This window comes from Dendrobates tinctorius, unplaced genomic scaffold, assembly GCF_039654945.1.
Source record: "Dendrobates tinctorius isolate UK_male_01 unplaced genomic scaffold, ASM3965494v1 ptg000007l, whole genome shotgun sequence".
Taxonomy (NCBI): Eukaryota; Metazoa; Chordata; class Amphibia; order Anura; family Dendrobatidae; genus Dendrobates; species Dendrobates tinctorius.
Window position 1 is genome coordinate 48351923 of NW_027361675.1, and position 19334 is coordinate 48371256.

The window sequence follows — 19334 nt, forward strand, 5'->3', positions numbered from 1 at the left end:
TTACCGCCAGTCAAAACTCTGTGGTTCCCACTCTGTAAAACAGATGACAGCGTGTGATCCAGGCCAGCATCTGTGACCTACTACTCTCATCAGCATTAGCCTGCTTTTAATGATAGGAGCAAGAGCCGACGATGCTCCTGAGAGTGGTACTCTCATCAGCTGGCGCCTGATCATTATAAAAAAGATGTCAGTGTGATTTAGTGCAGTCAGTGTTTGTATTTTACTGTTAAAGGGAATCTGTCACCCCATTTTCAGCCTATAAGCTGAGGCCACAGCCATCAGGGGCTTATCTACAGCATTCTGGCATTCTGTAATGCTGTAGATAAGCCCCCAATGTAACCTGAAAGAGCAGAAAAACAAGTCAGATTATACTCATCGGGGGTCAGGGGTGGGTGCGGTGGGTGCCACGGTCTGGTCCGGCGCCTCCCATCTTCTAGCGATGACTTCCTCCTTCTTACTTCTGCCGTGGCTCCTGCGCAGGCATACTTTATCTGCCCTGTTAAAGTAATGCAGTGCACAGGTGCCAGGAAAGGTCAAAGAGGCCTGGCGCCTGCCTGCTGCAGTACTTTACACTGCCCTCAACAGGGCAGATAAAGTATGCCTGCGCAGGAGCCGCGGCAGAAGTAAGGAGGAGAATGCAGTAGATAAGCCCCTGATGGCTGTGGGCTGCATCTTATAGGACACAAATGGGGTGACAGATTCCCTTTAAATATATTTATTGAATAAACAAAAAAAAAAAAAAGTTGTGAGGGCCCTCATAGTTTTGATAACCAACTGAGGGAAAGTCGATGGCAGGGGGCTGATGTTAATATTCTGGGAATGGGCTAATATCCATAAAAGTTCCAAGACTATGAATATCAGCTCACATCTGTTTGCGTAGCCTTTATTGGTTATTACAGGGGAATCCCCTCCACAAAAATGCCCTGGTGTACCCCCTATATTCAATAACCAGCAAAGGCTAAACAGACAGCTGCTGGCTGATATTATTAGCATAGTAAGGGGTTATGGATATTGCCCCCCCCCATCAGACTAATAACATAAGTTCTCAGCCACCCCAAAAATGGCGCATCCATAAGATATGTGTCACGTGGACCTGTCCTGTGTGACATGACCAGCAGGCCGGTAGCTAAAACAACAGGACGCGGCACGTGATACTGTCCTGTGTGACACGGCTCGCAGGCCGGTAACTAAAACAACAAGACAAGGGGTAGGGAAACAGTTACAACGGTGGGCCCTGCGATAGGGAAAGGGGAGACCTCCTGCACTCCCCTGAGTCAGTGTCCCTAATGCTCCTAATGTTCCCTATGCTGGTTCCGCACCGGGCGCCGATCAGGAACCTGTCGCCCTAGCACACCCTACACCTATCTCTTGCTAGGGAGCTGGATGACGCAGGCACTGGCCCCACCGCTGTACTAATACACACTAAGGAAAAACACAAGCAGGGAAACACCACTTAGCTTGACTCTGTTGCACTTGCTCCTGGCAACAGAGTCCACCACCAGCATGCAGCTCTCCTCCTGAATCGCTGCCACCAAGCTCTGTCAGAGCTACAAGGAAATCCCCTATGATTCCTTCTACACCAGGGCTAAGACAGTGCTGCAAGGAATGCGCTCCAGCTCCTTCGTCCACCAAGGATGGTTGAAATGAAAACTATCACCAACACTGATTGCAACACCTGTGACTCTTTTATAGCAGAGCCAGCAATCACACCTGCATTATAATCATGTGCACTTAACTAAAGAAACTAGAGTGCAATGACGCTCACCACCACCGGGGGCAAACTTAGAACAAACGACACCACAGTGCAATAATCCTAATGGCAACCGGGGGCAAAGATCAACCTTAAGCACAGCTTAGGAAAAAAAAGGTTACCTGTGCTTTTTATCAGTCCTGATCCAGCATGGATCATGACAATATGCCATTTCTGGCTCTTAGATTCCGCTCTTCCCACTTGTCCTGTTGTGGTGGCAAGTGGGGTAATAGGTTTGGGGTTGATGTCAGCTGTTTTATGGCTGCTGTCATCAAGCCAAGGGTTAGTAATGGAGAGGCCCCATTACTAACCCCATAATTATATTGTAATAAGGACACAGCCAGAATAAAGTCCTTTATTTTAAATAAGACTCCCCGACCCTCTTTTACCCATTTATTTACAAAAATTAAATATAAAAAACACCATGTTCCTCACCTATCCAATGATAATCCATTTGTCCTACGAAAAGCCCAACTGTCAACTCAGAAACATATGGATTGCATGTCTGAGTGATGGCATGATGCGACCACTCAGCCGTGAATCCCGGAGACACTGAGCTAACCCTAAGAACCGCTGCCTGTGACTAGCGGTAATCTTAATGATGTCACTGCAGGTCACTGAAGCTGTGCTCAAAAGGCTCAGCTCAGGGTCTCCTGGATTCACGGCTGAGTGGTGGCATCAATCCACCACTTAGCCATGTAATCCAGATGTAGTAGAGTTGAGGCACGTCATGGGACATATGGATTATCGTTGGATGGGTGAGGAATATGGTGTTTTATTATTTTTAATTTTACAGTAATAGGTGAAGGAAGGTGGAGCCTGTGTTTTTATTTCAAATAAAGAACTTTTTTCTGTGTTTTTATTACATTTGACTTTGGGGTTAGTAATGGGGTGTCTTACAGATGCCTCTCCATTACTAATTTGTGGGCTTGATGTAAGAGTACATCAATCCCAAAAAAATTTCCCCACTTGTCACTGCACCAGGGCAAATGGGAAGAGCGAGGCAAAATGCCATAATCTTTTCTGGGGCGACTGCGGGCTGCTATTTTTAGGCTGGGGAGGGCCAATATACATGGCCCCTTACCAGCCTGAGAATACCAGCCCCCAGCTGTCTGCTTTAGAAAGGCTGACTGTCTAAATTGAGGGGGATCCCACTGCATTTTTTAAAATTATTTAACTAATTTAAAAAATGGTTCTCGCACTGCCACAAAGATGACAGCATTGAAAAAACTGGATGTTCTGCTGCCAAATCCGAATTGTAACTTGGACTTCAGGGACAAGTCCATATTCGGGGTCCGAGCAAGGACACTAGTTGTTCGGTACAGATCCCGAATTTTACCATTCGGGTTCTCCCATCTCTACTTATGACTATGCTTCTACATGTTGAAATTTCAGCAGAAATCTCGGTTCAACGGGTGAAAATAACAAAATGTATAAATCAAGAGTAGAAAAAAATAAACAGGAGTTGTTAAAAAAAATATAGCATTAGAACCTCGGCACAATAATATACTGCATCAATAAGATTGCTGCAATCGATAGGTACACAGAACTAGGATGTAACTGCATTTTCTTTTCTCTGTTCATAAATGCATTCAGAGATGTAGTTTTCTGGCAGCTCATAGTTATCAATGTGCTATACCTTATCTTTACAGCCCATGGAAGGATTTATATATATTGCGTAAAATACATTTATGCTCCACAGTGAGCTTTTAATAAGGTAACATGGCATTTAATTTTATAGATTTAATTCACAGTGAGAGCCTTCCTGGGTGAGATTTACAGATTCTTGTTATTAACAATGATATGAAGAATATAGGGTGGGCTATTTATATGGATACACCAAAATAAAATGGGAAGGGTTGGTAATATCAACTTCCTGTTTGTGGCACATTAGTATATGGGAGGGGGGAAACTTTTCAAGATGGGTGGTGACCATGGTGGCCATTTTGAAGTCGGATATTTTGGACAATTTATTGCAAACAAGTTTTTTTTGCACACACAAAAAAGTAATTTTTCTAACAAATTCGTTCAAGACCATGTTACAAAAATTGGCACACCCAATGAAAATTTTTACAGCAAAGATAAAGTTTAGACTACAACATTCTTATTAACGAGAAATCAACAACAGGTAAGTCTAATAATTAATTAGACCTTTGTCCAGCAGACATTTGATTATAAAGGAGCATTACTTAACAAATAAACGCCCCTTCTCATTTCATGCTGTCAGTAACGGCACCTTATAGAAGAGAAATGTCACAAGACCTGAGAAAGAAAACTTTTTTTTATACAATAAAGGTGAAGGCACAAGAAGATTAGTAAATGTTTACTGATCAGTTGGTGTACTGTAGCAAGAGTGGTATAAAAATTTAACAATGATGGAATTGCAACCATCTGCCAGAGACATTCAGGTCAACCAAGGAAGTTAACACCTAAACAAGAGAATCTTCTGATGCGAAGGGTTAAAGAAAATTGATGTAAGAGTTCACTGTAGTTAGGTAAGTAGAAAGCCAAACCAAGTGAATGTTTCTTGTGAAACAATATGAAGTACATTGCAGAGGAATAACAGTGCATGTGTGTCATCCATAAAAGAAACATCTCCTAAAGTCCATGTACAAAAAAGCCCACAAAAATTAACCAGGGACAATGCTGAAAAATATGAAGACTTTTGGGACTATATACTCTGGAGTGATGAGAAACAAGATTAATGTTTTAGAACTGATGACTTAAAAACATTATGGCATGGCAAAGGTGAGGAGTACAAAGACCTACTGTGAAACCTACCGTGAAACAGGGTGGCGGCAGTGTCATTATGTGAGACTGCATAAGTGCTGCTGGTGTCAGCTACATTTCATTCATAGTATCATAAATTCACAATGTACTCCTCTACATTGTAAGAAAATATGCTACCGATACTCCTTGGTACATATTCACTTTTCAATCGTGATACTGATCCAAAACACACACGTAAGGCTACTGCTAATTTCTTGATGAAGACCAAGGTGAAAGTGACTCAGTGGCCCAGTATGTCTCCTGTGCTTTACTCTGTGGGGGGTTCTGAAGAGATACATTGAGTATTAGTCTCCATTCAGCATCCAGGCTCTAAAAGTTGTAGTTTGTTCTCTAAAAGAGACTGCCAACTTTTTCATTGCATGCCTAGAAGACTTGGAGCTGTCTTAAAAATCATTGAAGTAATAAAAAGTACTAGCTTTAGTTATTTGGGATCTATACATTTTGCATCAACTAATTAGAGTAAAATTGAAGATTTTGTAATGAAAGTTATATTATTAACTTTACTTTCATGTTATGGGTTAAAAAATGTTCTAAGGAACTCAGTCTTTTCAAAATTTTGGAAAATGTTCTTATGTTAAGTGAGACATTGATCAAAATCTTACTTTTAAAATGGGGTGCATTCATTTATGCTGGGCACTGTATATATCTCCTTGTGTTTGGTGGGTTTCTGCCAAGTACTTAGGTTTCCTCCTACAACCCAAAGACATACTGATAGGGAATCTATATTGTGAGCCCTAATGGAAGCAATAATAGTGATATCTGTGGGATTAATGGAACTAAATAAGGCTAGTTTCAGACTAGCGTTCAAGAGGCCTGCAAATGGCAGTCTACTTCCTCCTTCTTTCCTCTGTGATACTCCGCCTATGCTCCGCCTACTGCCGTATGCATCCAGCATTTCCCTGCATACCTATCTTTAACATTGGGTATGCAGGGACATACGTTGTATACGGATGCATCCGCATGTGGCGATTTGACGTGTGCAGCGGCCGCACAGAAACACAAAATTTTGCGCTTCCGTGTGGTTGCCGCACACATCAAATTGCCGCATGCACACGTATCCGCATACAACACATGTCCCTGCATACCCAATGTTAAAGTTAGGTACGCAAGGAAATGCTGGACGCATGCGGCAATATTTCCCTGCGTAGTGCTATACTACTTCCAATTTTGGATGAAGGATCGAATAGCACTCCATGAGAAGATGAGAGCTTGGACTATTTTTTTTATAACCTAACTCTACAACTTTATCCCTGACCTGTTCCTTGATTTTCATGATGCTGTTTGAACTCGAATGTTTTGTCACATTTCTTCCTATTGGTGTGTTTCATCTAGGGCATGGATGTGCTACGCTGTCAGTGTGTTGAGTGACCATCCAGTTGTCAATCAGGGTTAGGGTGTGCGGGGTTTCCTCCATGTGTCTCCTGTTTGGAATGATTACTCTGCTTCCAATTATTGTAGCTTATGCTCTGTGGTGTCTGCATGCCTTGTATTCCTGTGCTGAGTCTCAGATCGATTGTTACCTGATCTTTGATCTTGCTTCTGATCATCCTTTTGCCTATTGTCCTGATCTGCTAATTTCCTGGAATCTTGGAATAATGACCTTGGATCGTGATCTAACTATGCCCCTTTGTTTATGATGAACTCTCTTTATATCTTACCCAGACCTCTTGACTACCCAGCTACATGGCTTGCTAGTGAGTAGTGCCTGGCATCATAGTTTTGAAATAAAGCTCTGAGGACTTCACAGAATAGCTGTAGTTATACTGAGAAGAAATTACACACAAGTGTAATTTACTAATTATGACTCTTTCAGTGACTTATGGAGACAATTAGTCTGTCAAAATTTTATTTAGGGCTATAAAACTACAGTGGGCTGAATATAAATGCACGTCACAATTTTCAGCTATATATTTTTTAAATATTTAGAAACCCTTTATAACACAAAGCCTGGGTATAGGTAGTACCCTGGACAAAAAGAAGTGACTTAAGGAATAATGTTAAAACATTATTTTGATTTAAATATTAATAAAATCCAATGTTCTATCATGTCAATTTGCTATTGACATGACATTCTCACTCGATGTTGGTAACATCTGGACACAGGCAAAGAAATCAAAACATAGATATTCAATAATTAAATTATGTGTAATAGTGAGAAATGACACAGAGAAAAAGTATTGAATACGCTCACTGAAATTTAATTAATACTTTGTACAAAAACCTTTGTTGGTGATGACAACTTCAAGATGCCTTTTGTATGCAGAAACCAGTCGCATGCATTGCTCAGGTTTGACTTTGTCCCATTCTTTGACAAACTTTCTTCAAATCCTGAAGATTCATTCTACAAACTCTGAGCTTTTTTTTCCTTACCTACATTTTATGTTGGATTCAGGTCAGGTGATTGGCTGAATCTAGTAGATTTATTTTATTTCTCTGAAACCTATTGGCATTTTTTTTGGCTGTGAGTTTGGGATCATTGCCCTTGTTTTGCTTTCATCATCCTGGTAGATGTCCGCAGATTGTTATCAAGAATGTCTCGATACATTTGTCTATTCATCCTTCCTTCAATTATATGAAGTTTGCCAGTGCTGTATGATGAAAACCAGCTCCACATCATGATTTTCCCATCTCCAAACTTCACTGTTTGTATGTGGCGCCCCTGCGGTCTCAGTCGCCACAGGGTACTGCACTTCATCCAGAGGTGTGGTACTCTGCTTTGAGGTAAGGAAGGGGCACGGCCAGAACTCACACACCAGCACCCAACATTATTCCCCATCTGGCCAGAGGGGAGTTAATTAGAGGGTGTGGGTGGAGAAAGTAGAGAAGGGGCAGAGCTTAAGGGAGTGACAGCTGGTGGGAGGAGTTAGTGCTGAGGTAAAGAGATTTTTCTGAAAAGAGTCAGTCAGTCAGTCAGAGAGTGGTTTGAGAGGACAGAAGTCAGTCAGAAGGGAGAGAGAAGGAGTCGCTTGTGGAGATTGAAGCTGAGCGCAGCTTGTCTCCTGACTAAGGAGAGTGAGAGAGACGGAGTGAAGATAGAGAACAAAGGAAGGAAAGCTCAAGGAGGAGAGGAAGAAGAGGTCTTAGGGGCAGGGATAGTGAGCAATCCATCCAGGGGCCCGCATCCAACGGCGTGGTCGGTAGAGGGACCAGGTCACAGTTAGGGGACCAGCCCCAAAACTAGTTGAGAAACTAAGGACTCAGCTAGGAAACCGGAGATGGCAGTATCTTTAAGTACTGCAGCCGACCCCACACTCATTCGCCAAAAAAGCAGACATATAGGATCCAGGGGTCTAACCAACATCGCCCGACAAGATCCTAGTCTGCTGGCTCTGGACACTGTGTGTGAAGATGTACGGCAGGAGAGGTGGTAGCCAGTGTAGTGAGTCGCCCAGGAAAGGAACATCAAAGGGAGCCCTGGCAATGTACACCCCAAGCTACCTGAGAGCTGTCTGGAACTCAAGCCTGGAGGACACAGTACCCTGGCTGGGGATGATACAACAAAACTGTGAGTAAAAGTGTAAAGACTGCTCCCTGCTGTGTCCTTAGTTTATTTGCTGCGTCATCAACTCTGCACCAGTACCTCCAGTACCACCATCTTAAATCATATCATTACAACTGCCCTGGGGCCCAGCTCTGCCTGTGGAGAGCTGAACCAACTCTGCTGCTTCAACAGCAGCCCCAGAGGACTGAATCTGCAGCGTCGGCTAACACCTAACTTGCCGAGTACCACAGGTGGCATCACAAATCTTTTATAAACTTTAAACCCATTTTCATAATTTTTATTGGATGCCCAGGGCCACACACCGGGTCACTGCTGCCGTGCCATATCCCCTGACTGGGCACGGTACAGAGTAACCCCACGGCCCTGGCGGGCGCTCCATATACGGTATCCATGGGGTGATATGTAGTGTAATTAGGCCTTTAAATATGGTGTGTTTCATGGCATCCAAACAGTTAAGTTTTAGTCTCATCTGACCAGGCTATATTCTCCCAGTATATCACAGGCTTGTCTAAATGTTGCTGAGCAAAGTTGTTTCTTTGAAACAATTGTACCCGCTTATTCCTAATCTTTCTATAACTCTCCACAAGTGATCCTTGGATCTTGGACAACTCATCTGATATTACTTTTGACTCTTCTGTCTGAAATCTTGAAGAAAGCACCTGGTAGTGGCCAGTTTATGGTGAAATTATGTTCTTTCCACTTCCGGATTATGGCCCCAACAGTGCTCACTGGAATGTTCAGGAGTTCTGAAATTCTTCAATGTCACCAGTATGTTTTTCAACAAGGTTGCAAAAGTCTTGAGAAAGCTTACTGATTTTACCCATCACAAGATGTTTCTTGTGTGGCACCTTTTTATAAGCCATCAGTTGAACCAGCTGATTTTATTTTTCACCAAGTGGGGCAGGATTGCTGTCTAATTACTGATAAATTTTAGTTAAGTTAATGACTTTCCATAGCATTTTTCTTTCTCGCTTTCTTGATGTGTTCAATACTTTTTCCCAGTGTCATTGCTCATTATTATGCATAACTCAATTTATGAACATCTTGGATATCTATGGTTTGATGTCTTTGCCTGTGTGGATAGGATGGGATGTTACAGAGATAGGGTTATAATTTCATTTCAATAGCACCTTTATGAATATATTTACTTAGAAAATTGGTGACATGATTATTACTTATTTCATATGCTGTATGTATTGCTACTATTATTTATCCTGGGTGAGGAATGTAGGAGAGCAGAGAGAAGGAGGTCAGAAAAAACAATACAAAGGACAAAGGATATATTATATTGACATGTAATACTTTTATGCAATGTTGAAAATTGAAAATTGTATGAAAGAATATGGATATATTTAATGCAAAAATAAAATTATAGTTGACCCTGGTAAGAATATATATTAGAGCAAGGACACATGTATATCAGCATTAAAAGTCATTTTAAATAGCAAAATCATGTTTTAAAAGTGCTCATTAGCTGGGTTCAGACAGTTCTTATTAATAATGTTATAGAATATTTTATGCATCTGTAAAGCCTTAGTTACAAAATATCCACAATGTTTCAACCGTAATGACGTATCTTTGCAAAGCAATCAAACAAAGTAGAACAGTGAGATCTTTTTAAGGTCTCAATATATTATTATATTGTAAAACCAATAAACTATAAATTCAGTAGAACAAATTACATTGCTTGATAATTCAAAGCCTTCTTGTTTGAAAGGACACAAATAAAAACATTACATTTTTCCCCTCTATATTATTTAGCTAAGAAGGGAAATAGTAAATGTCATGACTGAGCTTTAGCATAAGCTAGATTTACTGAAAATTTCATGAAAACAGGAATATACATGTTAACCCCTTTGCCCCCAATTTTTCAATTCTGACCAGTGCCAATTTATATAGTAAAAACTCTGGAATGCTTCAACAAATCCCAGTGATTCTAAGAATGTTTTTTTGTGACACAGTGTACTATATGTTAGTGGTAAATTTATGTAAAATTGTTTGGCGCTTGTCAAAATATTGGAATTTTGATAAAATTGTAGCAATTTTAAAACTTTCAATTTTTATCTCCTTAGACCAGTTAATCACGTTGTACAAAATAACTTATAAATAACATTTCCCACATGTCTACTTTACATCACAATCATTTTTGAAACATCATTATTTTTTGGTTTGTTAAGAAGTTAAAATGGTTAATCAGCAAGTTTATCAGCAATTTCTAAGTTTTCCAACTAAATTTTTAAGGACCATATCACATTTGAAGTGACTTTAAGGGGTCAATATGGGTATGTGTACACATTGCAGATTTGCAGTTGTAAAAATCTGCGTGGATTCTTCCTCTCTTGGCAGAAAATGCAGTTGAAAATCCACACAGATTTGATGCGTTTTTGATATGGATTTGTAAGCTAAATAAAGATATATTTAAAAAAAAAAAAAGAATTGTGATGTAATTTCTTTGTTCAACCTCTTCTTTTTCATTCTCCATTGAAGACCATAATATCATTACATACCATCATCCCATGTTCAAATATAATTTTTACACACATAACACTGATATAAGTGACTATTATATACAGTATATACAGTGGGGAAAAAGTATTTAGTCCGCCACCAATTGTGCACGTTCTCCCACTTAAAAAGATGAGAGAGGCCTGTAATTGACATCAAAGGTAGACCATAACTATGAGAGTCAAAATGAGAAAACAAATCCTTGTCTGATTTGGCAAGATTTATTTTGCAAATTGTGGTGGAAAATAAGTATTTGGTCATTAACAAAAGTTCATCTCAAACTCCACTGTGGTGAAGACCAAAGAGTTGTCAAAGGACACCAGAAACAAAATTGTAGCCCTGCACCAGACAGGGAAGACTGAATCTGCAATAGGCAAGCAGCTTGGTGTGATGAAATCAACTGTGAGAGCAGTAATAAGAAAATGGAAAACATACAAGACCACTGATAATCTCCCTCGATCTGGGGCTCCATTCAAGATCTCACCATGTGGGGTCAAAATGATCACAAGATGGGTGAGCAAAAATCCCAGAATCACACAAGGGGACCTAGTGAATGACCTGTATAGTGCTAGGACCACCGTAACAAAGGCTACCATCAGTAACACACTACGCCTCCAGGAACTCAGATCCAGCAGTGCCAGATGTGTTCCCCTGCTTTAGCCAGTACATGTCCAGGCCCATCTGAAGTTAGTTTGCTAGAGAGCACTTGGATTATCCAGAAGAGTATTGGGAGAATGTCATATGGTCTGATGAAACCAAAGTAGAACTATTTGGTAGAAACAAAACTCATCGTGTTTGTAGGTGACAGAATGCTGAGTTGCATCCAAAGAACACCATACCTACTGTGAAGCACAGAGGCAACATGCTTTGGGGCTGTTTCTCTGCAAAGAGACCAGGATGACTGATCCGTGTACATGAAAGAATGAATGGGGCCATGTGTTAGGATCCTCCCTCTGGATAGGATGGATCCTAAGCCTTGTCTTCTCCTGCGGTCTCCCATTCAGTTTCGACCGCAGAAGATGCTGCTCAGCAAAGACGTCGGTCTCAGCGTCTTACTCAGACTCAGGCTGTGCGTGTTGTTACCGCTGCATCTCCAGGGTCAGCTATGGTAGCTTACATTTGACAGCAGCGAGCAGTCATTCCTGAGACTAAGTCCAGGATTTGCTTTACTGAGCTTGCTCATGAGGCGGCGAACTCTCATTGGTGGTCGGTTGTTACCTGCTCAGGTCCCGCGCCAGCTCTGGATTGACACACAAGCAAGGTCCTGTCAGACTGGACTTAATCGAGGAATGTATAAAAAGTCCTCTGGTGAGTGCATCGGCGTGCTAAGATAACATGTGTTTGGTGTGTTGGTGGAAGCTTTACCACCCTGTGTGCATGTGTCCTGCTACTAGATGTGAGAGTGTTTTTAGACAGGCAGTATAGGGTAGGAACTCCCACTTGAGCTTAGCACCTGCACCGGGCGATTTAGTTGCATGTGCAAGTCACACAAACCGTGTGACAGGGCAGGCTCAACCACCAGCTTAGTGGGGGGACGCCATAGGGACCCCAACAAGCGTCATTTCTTCTATGCTCCTGTGACATCTAAGCAGGGCATAACTTAGAGTGTTTTCTGTGTGTGTGCTGCTCTGTGGAGTAACAGAGTCTGGTACTTAGCACTCTGTTCACACCGAGTGACATTTAACTCGGTGTGATTACGGTGCTTCCTCGCAGCTACGCTCCGCCATTGTTTCCTAGCTACGGTTCCTCCATTACCGCACGGTGGACCCCGGGTTGCGATCGCACCTTATCATAATTTATATTTGGTGTAGTCCGCAAACCCTAACACATGTATTCCATCAGCAAGGATATTGAAGATGAAATGTGGATGGGTCTTTCAGCATGATAATGATCCCAAGAACACCACCAAGGCAACGAAGGAGTGGCTTCATAAGAAGCATTTGAAGGTCATGGAGTGGCCTAGCCAGTCTCCAGATCTCAACCCCATAGAAAACCTTTTGAGGGATTTGAAAGTCAGTGTTGCTCAGCAACAGGCCCAAAACATCACTGCTCTAGAGGAGATCTGCATGGAGGAATGGGCCAACATATCACCAAAAGTGTGTGCCAACTTTGTGAAGACTTACAGAAAACATTTGACCTCTGTCATTGCCAACAAAGGATATAAAACAAAACATTGAAATGAACTTTTGTTAATGTGCAAATACTTATTTTCCATCATAATTTGCAAAACAAATCTTGCCAAATCAGACAAGACGATTTCCTGGATTTGTTTTCTCATGTTGACTCTCATAGTTGTGGTCTACCTATGATGTCAATTACAGGCCTCGCTCATCTTTTTGAGTGGGAGAATTTGCACAATTGGTGGCTGACTAAACACTTTTTCTCCCCACTGTGTGTGTGTGTGTGTGTGTGTGTATGTATATATATATATATATATATATATATACACTCACTGGCCACTTTATTAGGTACACCTGTCCAACTGTGTGTTAAGACTTAATTTCTAATCAGCCAATCACATGGCGGCAACTCAGTGCATTTAGGCATGTAGACATGGTCAAGACAATCTCCTGCAGTTCAAACCGAGCATCAGTATGGGGAAGAAAGGTGATTTGAGTGCCTTTGAACGTGGCATGATTGTTGGTGCCAGAAGGGCTGGTCTGAGAATTTCAGAAACTGCTGATCTACTGGGATTTTCACGCACAACCATCTCTAGGGTTTACAGAGAATGTTCCGAAAAAGAAAAAAAATCCAGTGAGCGGCAGTTCTGTGGCCGGAAATGCCATGTTGATGCCAGAGGTCAGAGGAGAATGGGCAGACTGGTTCGAGCTGATAGAAAGGCAACAGTGACTCAAATTGCCACCCGTTACAACCAAGGTAGGCAGAAGAGCATCTCTGAACGCACAGTGCGTCGAACTTTGAGGCAGATGGGCTACAGCAGCAGAAGACCACACTGGGTACCACTCCTCTCAGCTAAGAACAGGAAACTGAGGCTACAATTTGCACAAGCTCATCGAAATTGGACAGTAGAAGATTGGAAAAACGTTGCCTGGTCTGATGAGTCTCGATTTCTGCTGCGACATTGGGATGGTAGGGTCAGAATTTGGCGTAAACAACATGAAAGCATGGATCCATCCTGCCTTGTATCAACGGTTCAGGCTGGTGGTGGTGGTGTCATGGTGTGGGGAATTTTTTCTGGGCACTCTTTGGGCCCCTTGGTACCAATTGAGCATCGTTGCAACGCCACAGCCTACCTGAGTATTGTTGCTGACCATGTCCATCCCTTTATGACCACAATGTACCCAACATCTGATGGCTACTTTCAGCAGGATAATGCGCCATGTCATAAAGCTCGAATCATCTCAGATTGGTTTCTTGAACATGACAATGAGTTTACTGTACTCAAATGGCCTCCTCAGTCACCAGATCTCAATCCAATAGAGCATCTTTGGGATGTGGTGGAACGGGAGATTCGCATCAGGGATGTGCAGCCGACAAATCTGCGCCAACTGTGTGATGCCATCATGTCAATATGGTCCAAAATCTCTGAGGAATGCTTCCATCACCTTGTTGAATCTCTGCCACGAAGAATTGAGGCAGTTCTGAAGGCAAAAGGGGGTCCAACCCCTTACTAGCATGGTGTACCTAATAAAGTGGCCAGTGAGTGTATATATATATATATATATACAGCTCTGGCAAAAATTAAGAGACCACTTCCAAATGTTCTGTTTGTCTGATTTTTCTCTTTATAGGTAGATTTTTGAATAAAATATAAATTGTTCTTTTAGTCTATAAACTTCTGACATGTCTCCGAATTTCCAAGCAATACATTTGGTATTTTTTTCTGCCAAAGGAAAATGGTCAAATTAAAACAGTGCTTTCAGACCTCAAATAATGCAAAGAAAACAAGTTCAAAATCATTTAGAAACAACAATACTAATGTTTTAACTCAGGAAGAGTTCAGAAATCAATATTTTGTGGAATAACCATGATTTTTAAAAGCAGCTTTCATGCGTCTTGGCATGCTTTCCACCAGTCTTTCACACTGCTTCTGGAGCAAAAAATTTAAGCAGTTCTTCTTTGTTTGATGACTAGAGTTGAGCGATACCGTCCGATACTTCAAAATATCGGATCGGAATGGATCGGCCGATCTTTAAAAAAAGTATCGGTATCGCCGATGCCGATACCGGAAGTCCCATTCAAGTCTATGAGACTTCCGGTATCGGAATTGGAAAAACCCTTTCCTGCCCTTGTACAGCCTCTCGGGGGTCTGTACGGGCCTTCCGGTGGTCTCTGCCGGCCTGCCGGGGGGCTGTGCCGGCCTGCCGGTGGGCTGTGCGGACTGCCCGGGGTCTGTACCGGCCTGCCGGGGGGCTGTGCCGGCCTGCCGGGGGGCTGTGCACCCTGTGGGGGTCTGTACCGGCCTGCCGGGGGGCTGTGCCGGCCTGCCGGGGGGCTGCGCTGATGTCCGGGGGTCTGTGCAGGCATCGTCGGATGGGACTACAAGTCCCATCGGGCGATGCCTGCTACCATGACAGTGATTGACACATTAGCCAATGATGGGACAGTAGTAGTCCCATCATCCGGCTAATGTGTTAAATGTAAAAAAAAAATAAAAAAAAATAAAAAAATACTACATACATACATACTACATGCATGCTACATACATACTACATACATAGTACATATATACTACATGCATGCTACATACATACTACATACATACTACACATATACTACATGCATGCTACATACATACTACATACATACTACATGCATGCTACATGCATGCTACATACATACTACATGCATGCTACATACATACTACATGCTACATACATACTACATATATGCATCATACATACTACATGCTACATACATACTACATACATACTACATATATGCATCATACATACTACATGCTACATACATACTACATATATACTACATGCATGCTACATACATACTGCATGCATGCTACATACATGCTACATGCTACATACACACTACATGCTACATACATACTACATACATACTACATACATACTACATATATACTACATGCATGCTACATACATACTGCATGCATGCTACATACATACTACATGCTACATACATACTACATACATACATACTACATGCATGCTACATACATACTACATGCTACATACATACTACATACATACATGCTACATATATACTACATGCATGCTACATACATACTACATGCTACATACATACTACATACATACATGCTACATATATACTACATGCATGCTACATACATACTACATGCTACATACATACTACATACATACTACATATATACTACATGCATGCTACATACATACTACATACATACTACATGCATGCTACATACATAATACATGCTACATATATACTACATACATACTACATACATACTACATGCATGCTACATGCATGCTACATGCATACTACATGCTACATACATACCACATATATACTACATACATACTACATGCATGCTACATACATACTACATGCTACATACATACTACATACATGCTACATACTACATACATGCTACATACATACTACATGCATGCTACATACAATACATTCATACAATACATACATAGACATACAGTACATATAACATAGAGTAACATACTTACCAATACTTGTCACATTGTTCCCCAAAGCCATTGTCTTTTACGGAATAAATATTAACATAACAAACCACAAAAATACTCACCCATGATCCGAAGCAGTCCACGAGTGTGTCCTACGACGATCTTGGGTAGAGAACTGCAGCATCAGCTGATGCTGCCGCTCTCTACGGGCTGCAGGAATCCAATGACGGAAGGTAGGTATCCTTCCGCACTGTATTCCTCCGCCACTTAAAAAAAAAAGTCCCTAGTCTCACTTTATGGTAAAAGCTGTGTGGGAAATTAGTGTAGTATGTATGTAGCATGCATGTAGTATATATGTAGTATGTATGTAGCATGTAGTATGTATGTAGCATGCATGTAGTATGTATGTAGTATGTAGTATGTATGTAGCATGCATGTAGTATGTATGTAGCATGCATGTAGTATATATGTAGTATGTATGTAGTATGTATGTAGCATGTAGTATGCATGTAGCATGTAGTATGTATGTAGCATGCATGTAGTATATATGTGGTATGTATGTAGCATGTAGTATGTATGTGGCATGTATGTAGCATGTAGTATGTATGTAGCATGCATGTAGTATATATGTAGTATGTAGTATGTATGTAGCATGCATGTAGTATGTATGTAGCATGTAGTATGTATGTAGCATGCATGTAGTATGTATGTAGCATGCATGTAGTATGTATGTAGTATGTATGTAGCATGTAGTATGTATGTAGCATGCATGTAGTATATATGTGGTATGTATGTAGCATGCATGTAGTATGTATGTAGTATGTATGTAGTATTTTTTTTTATTTTTTATTTTATTTTTTTTAACATTTAACACATTAGCCGGATGATTGGACTACTACTGTCCCATCATTGGCTAATGTGTCAATCACTGTCATGGTAGCAGGCATCGCCCGATGGGACTTGTAGTCCCATCGGACGATGCCTGCACAGAGCCCCGGACATCAGCAAAGCCCCCCGGCAGGCCGGCACAGCCCCCCGGCAGGCCGGTACAGACCCCCACAGGGTGCACAGCCCCCCGGCAGGCCGGCACAGCCCCCCGGCAGGCCGGTACAGACCCCCACAGGGTGCACAGACCACCGGCAGGCCGGCACAGCCCCCCGGCAGGCCGGTACAGACCCCGGGCAGTCCACACAGCCCCCCGGCAGGCCGCTACAGACCCCCCGGAAGGCCCGAAATGACAGCGCATCATGATGCGCACACACCACGCATCATGATGACGTCATTTCGGCTGTCAATCAACTTTGAACTTCCGATTCCGATGCCCGATATTGAAAAAATATCGGATGTCGGTATCGGAATTCCGATACAGCAAGTATCGGCCGATACCCGATACTTGCAGTATCGGAATGCTCAACTCTATTGATGACTTGTGACTATCCATCAGCCTCTTGATTACATTCCAGAGGTTTTCAATGGGGTTCAGGTCTGGAGAATGGGCTGCCCATGACAGAGTTTTGATGTGGTGGTCTATTAATTTTTTCCAGAGCTCTATATCTAATATATAAAGCTTAAAGTGTGTATGTATGTATGTGTGTGTGTGTGTGTGTGTGTGTATGTCCGGGATAGGCATCCGCACCGTCGCAGCTACAGCCACAAAATTTGGCACAGTCACACATCTGGACCCCGAGAGCGTCCTAAGCTATGTTGTGAGGCGAAATTTTAACCCCGCGCGTTCCAATTCACCAAACAATTTTGCCCCTGTCTAAATAATGGGGAAAAAGTGTGTGCGCATCAAGCCCCGCCCCTCATTATGATGTCAAAATGCCCCTATCTACATAATGGGGAAACAGTGTGTACATATCAAGCCCCACCCCTCATTATGATGTCACAATGGTTGCCATGGCGACATTGATGTAATCAACCCCCCCGCTCATTATGATGTCATAATGGTTGACTATCGGATGGAGGATGTGTGATGGGTATATGGGCACTGGACTGTGGGATGGAGGATATGTATGACGGGTATATGGGCACGGGCCTATGGGATGGTGGATATGTAGGACGGGTATATGGGCACGGGACTATGGGATGGAGAATGTGTGATGGGTATATGAGCACTGGACTATGGTATGGAGGATATGTATGACGGGTATATGGGCCCGGGACTATGGGATGGAGAATATGTATGACGGGTATATGGGCACGGGACTATGGGATGGAGGATGTGTGATGGGTATATGGGCACTGGACTATGGGATGGAGGATATGTATGATGGGTATATGGGCAAGGGACTATGGGATGGCGGATATGTATGATGGGTATATGGTCACGGGACTATGGGATGGCGAATATGTATGATGGATATATGGGCATGGGACTATGAGATGAAGGATGTGTGATGGGTATATGGGCACTTGACTATGGGATGGAGGATATGTATGATGGGTATATGGGCACTGGACTATGTGCATATCAAGCCCCACCCCTCATTATGATGTCACAATGGTTGCCATGGCGACGCTGATGTCATCAAGCCCCGCCGCTCATTAAGATGTCATAATGGTTGACTATGGGATGGAGGATGTGTGATGGGTATATGGGCACTGGACTGTGGGATGGAGGATATGTATGATGGGTATATGGGCACGGGACTATGGGATGGAGGATATGTATGATGGGTATATGGGCACGGGACTATGAGAGGAAGGATGTGTGATGGGTATATAGGCACTGGACTATGGGATGAAGGATATGTATGACGGGTATATGGGCATGGGACTATGGGATGGAGGATGTGTGATTGGTATATGGGCACTGGACTATGGGATGGAGGATATGTATGACGGGTATATGGGCTTGGGACTATGGGATGGAGGAGATGTATGATGGGTATATGGCACGGGACTATGGGATGGAGGATATGTATGATGGGTGTATGGGCATGGGACTATGAGATGAAGGATGTGTGATGGGTATATGGGCACTCGACTATGGGATGGCGAATATGTATGATGGGTATATGGGCATGGGACTATGGGATGGAGGATATGTATGACGGGTATATGGGCACGGAACTATGGGATGGCGGAGATGTATGATGGGTATATGGGCACGGGACTATGAGATTGAGGATATGTATGATGGGTATATGGGCATGGGACTATGAGATGA

At 42.4% G+C, this 19334-nt stretch overlaps 1 protein-coding gene across 1 annotated transcript in view; it reads right to left on the reverse strand.

The window, feature by feature from the left end:
* The window catches only part of DOC2B (double C2 domain beta), a 1203985-nt gene that overhangs the window by 623375 nt on the left and 561276 nt on the right, over positions 1–19334 (reverse strand). The window lies entirely within an intron of this gene.